The sequence below is a fragment of the Pteropus alecto genome, unplaced genomic scaffold (genome assembly GCF_000325575.1).
Source record: "Pteropus alecto unplaced genomic scaffold, ASM32557v1 scaffold102, whole genome shotgun sequence".
Lineage (NCBI taxonomy): Eukaryota > Metazoa > Chordata > Mammalia > Chiroptera > Pteropodidae > Pteropus > Pteropus alecto.
This window is the reverse complement of record NW_006432224.1, coordinates 1,144,943-1,149,059: the sequence shown is the minus strand read 5'-3', so window position 1 is coordinate 1,149,059 and position 4,117 is coordinate 1,144,943.

Sequence of the window (4,117 nt, the reverse complement as noted above, 5' to 3'; positions counted from 1 at the left end):
CACGGCCCCTCGCTGCTCCCGGGGGACTTCCACAGCTGAGACCGCCCTCCCGAATCTCAAGCGCCACACCCTGGGGTGGGGCCAGCCCCTTTCCTGTCTCTGCCCTCCTGTCAGTCTCGAGGTGGCTTCTTCTTTATCTTTTTAGTTTCGGGACTTGTGTTCAGCTAGACTTCAGGTGGTTCGTCAGGTTGACGGCTCTATGATTTTGTTGTCATTTTAATGTGGTCATGGGAAGAAGCAAGCACAGTGTTTATCCCACTATTTTGCCCAGAACTCCCAAGTCGAGCAAGATTTCTTAACCAAATAACAACGCTAACTTAAAAAAAATAATTATATGTAATAATTATATGCGTATTTACATATATATCTTTTTTCTGACATAACTGGAAAAAAAAAAGGTGAAATCTTCAGGACCAGAAACTATAGTCCTATTCCCATGTCAGTCGTCGAGATCTCAGTGAAGCAGTGACCTCTGAATTCTGATGGTCTCGGCCCGAGCTGAGTGCTTATGCCTGTAGCAAGGAGATACGACCACCACACTTCTCGTAACCAAATCGTCCCCCCACCGATGGTCAGTATTATCCCAAATGAGTAGCAGACACACAGTGGGATGTGAGGTGGGGGAAACCTTGGAGATTTATACCGTTTATGAATGCTTTGAGCTACGTAAAGCAAAGCAAAATAACACCACCACCACCACAAATAACCCACAAAACTGCAAGACAGTAGCTTAAAAAATGGGATTTGTTCCACACTCCAAGAAATACAGTGGTCTTAAAAAATCAAAAATAGAACTTCCATATGGTCCAGCAATCCCTCCTCTGGGCGTTTATTCAAAGGAAATGAAACCAAGATCTCGAAAAGGTATCTGCAGCCCCATGTTCACTGCAGCGTTATTCACAGTAGCCAAGACGTGGAAACAACCCAAGTGTCTGTAAATGGGTGAATGGATAAAGAAGATGTGCAGAAAGCCACGAGAAAGAGGGAAATGCTGCCATTTGCGACGTAATGAATGAATGTCGAGGACATTATGCTAAGTGAAACAAGTCAGAGAAAGACATATACTGCACGATCTCACTTACATGTGCAACCTAAAAAAAAAAAAAAAGCCAAACTCATAGCAACAGCAGAGTCGTGGCCACCAGGAGCTGGGGTGGGGGCAGGGGAAGCTGGAGAGATGTCGATCGCAGTGTGCAAACTTCCGACTATAAGATGAATAAGTTACAGAAATCAGAAAACGTACAGCATGGTGGTTATACTTAATAATACCGTATTATATACTGGAAAGTTGCCGAGAGAGTAGATTTTAAGCGTTCTCACCACACACAAAAATATATGACGTTATGTGACGTAAGGGAGGTGTTAGCTAACGTCACACTGGGGATCGTTTTGCAACACGTAAGCGTATCGAACCAACTTATCATACACCTTAAACTTAGCCAATGCTACGTCAATTATTACTCGCTAAAGCTGGGGCGGGGGGGGCGGAGTACAGAGATGAGCAGGCAGCTGTTGATGTTTGCTCAGTGGTTTGAAGATGTTAGGCTGCACAGCTCTGATTCTGTTGGCTGTTCTCATACTTTTCATCACAGGGGCTTCAGGGGTTCGCGAGATCCCTTCTCTAGTCTCGTAAATGCTTTACGTCCTGTGTAAAAGGACACAGGACTTTTCCTCACTGCTCTTGATCGGAACACGGCCGAAAGGGTGATAAATCAAGTCGTTAGCTTGGACTTCCTCGGTCACAGAGACAGACCAGAAAAGAGTGTTGGCCGTTGCTTGTTGGTCAGCTCATCTGCGTTGCTGGAAAAGTCAACCACAAATCCACTTAATTATCTCTGGCCTTCAAATACTCTGCTTTTTTCCTGCCTGGAATCATGCGCCGTCAATTCTTTGCCAACTCTCCCATAATCCCTTAAGTATCAGCTTAAATTTCACCTTTTCAGAAAATTCTTTCCCGAGCATGTTATCTTAGCTGATCCCTTGCACCGTCTTTTATTACTCTGACCAAGTCACTTCCTTCATCATCTCATCCAAATGTGTAATTTGTATTTAAAGCACGCCGGGTTTGTTTTCCTTTCCTAGTGCTATGAGTTTATCAGTAAACTCCGCAAGGTCAGGGGCCATTTTTGTGTAATTTATTAATGTGTACTCAGTACCCAGCACAATATGGCCATATGGTCGAAGTTCAGTAAGTCTCTATTAAATAAACATACAAGCAAATGCATCTACACTTCAAATTTCAGAAGCTGTAAGAGTGTTTTTTAATATACCAAATAGGTTGCTAATAAAGGGACACGTGAAATTCTTTAGACACAGGAAATTGCACGATATAATTAAGGGCTGCAAACCAATCAGTAGGTAAAAGAAAGAAAAATGTGGCAAATTAAGAGATAAGGACCCCTGGTTATCAATCAGAAAAGAAAAGAATGTGCTAACTCAGAAGAAGCCCGCAAAAAAAAAAAAAGCCTGCAGCGTAGTTCTTTCTAAATGCTGGGTCCTCCCGTGACTAAAATTACTCGCATTTTCGAGGACATCGACTGTATCTTTGGCTTGTGATTTTTCTTCTCTTTTGCAATGTTCTAGACTCCAGCCCATTCTACCATTGATTCCCCGTCTCCTTTTTAGTAGATTTCCAGAAAACTTTCATAGTCTCACGGGCCCGTCTGCCTGTCCACATAGCAGGTCCGCAGCCACAGAGTCCTCCTCCGAGCTTCGTCCTCCCCACCAACGTCACGGTGCTCATTCCTTCGCGTCCCGTAGATGTACATTTCTATGTGACTTCACTGGGAAGTTCTGAGTTTGGCGTACCTGGCTGGGCCTTTTGGCCTCCTAGAGAGGCATTCGCTGCACTGAAGTGTAACTCCTGTCGTTTATCAGCTTCATTAACGCTGAACACTGTTCTCGTCTGTTCTCTGTTGCATCTCTGACCCCGAGCCCCGCATGCATCCCGAATGAATGCATATTTAATCAATTCATAATTAGCTAATAAAATAAGAAAGCATGAAGTTGTTTATACAATTACAGGTGTAGGAACATCAATTTGTATTCATTCTCGCTAGTACAGAATGTTGACTTTTATTATATCGATCAATTAACATTCAAGAAGTATCTCGATTTAATAATAAGGGAAATTGGATTTGTTTTTCATTTTTGCCCTTGGTATTTTGTGTTCCCTCGGAACATTGACCTGTTTGTTCCCTTGGCTCGTTTACCTAGTAAAACGATACTTATTTGCATTATTTCTCCTTTGAAAAAAACGATCTCACAATCTTGTCAGAATGGTTTTTATCAAAAATGGAAGAAATAATGGCGCCGCTGAGGATGTGGAAGAAAAGGGAACCTTTGTGCACTGTCGGTGGGACTGTAGGCGGGTGTAGCCACCGTGGACAACAGTATTGAAGTTCCTTGAAAAATTAAAAATAAAGCTACCACATTATCCAGCAATGCCACTTCTGGGCATCTATCCAAAGGAAACAAAATCACTATTTCAAAAAGTTATCAGCTTCCCCATGTTCCCTGTAGCATTATGTACAGTAGCCAAGACATTGAAACAACCTATAAGTCCACTGGCAGATGAATGGGTAAGGAAGATGTATATATATATATATGCATATACAGTGGAATATTATTCAGCCATAAAAAAGGAGGAAATCCTGCCATTTGCGACAACATGAAGAAAACTTGAAGACGTTATACTAAGTGAAATCAGTCAGACTGGGAATGACAGATACAGTATGATCTCACTTCAAAGTGAGATTTTTAAAAAATGAACTCACAGATACCAAGAACGGATTGGTGGGTGCCGGAGGCAGGGGTTGGGGGAGGGGTGGAAAGGTACAAACTTCCAGTTACAAGATACATACAGATATTTGGAAGGTGCTACCAGAGATCTTGAACATTCTCAGCACAAGAAAAAATTGTAACCGCGTGGTGATACAAGTTAACGACTTTCACAGCGCACAGCTGTCATGTCGTACGTACGCCCGAGACCGACGCAGTGTTACCCGTCGATGAAAACAAATGCATAAATGTCGGCCCGTTTTCTTGGTGTAATCAAAGGACCAACTCTTGAAAACACTTGTAGCCACTATGTTTCTCCATTACTTTGTCTTTCCCT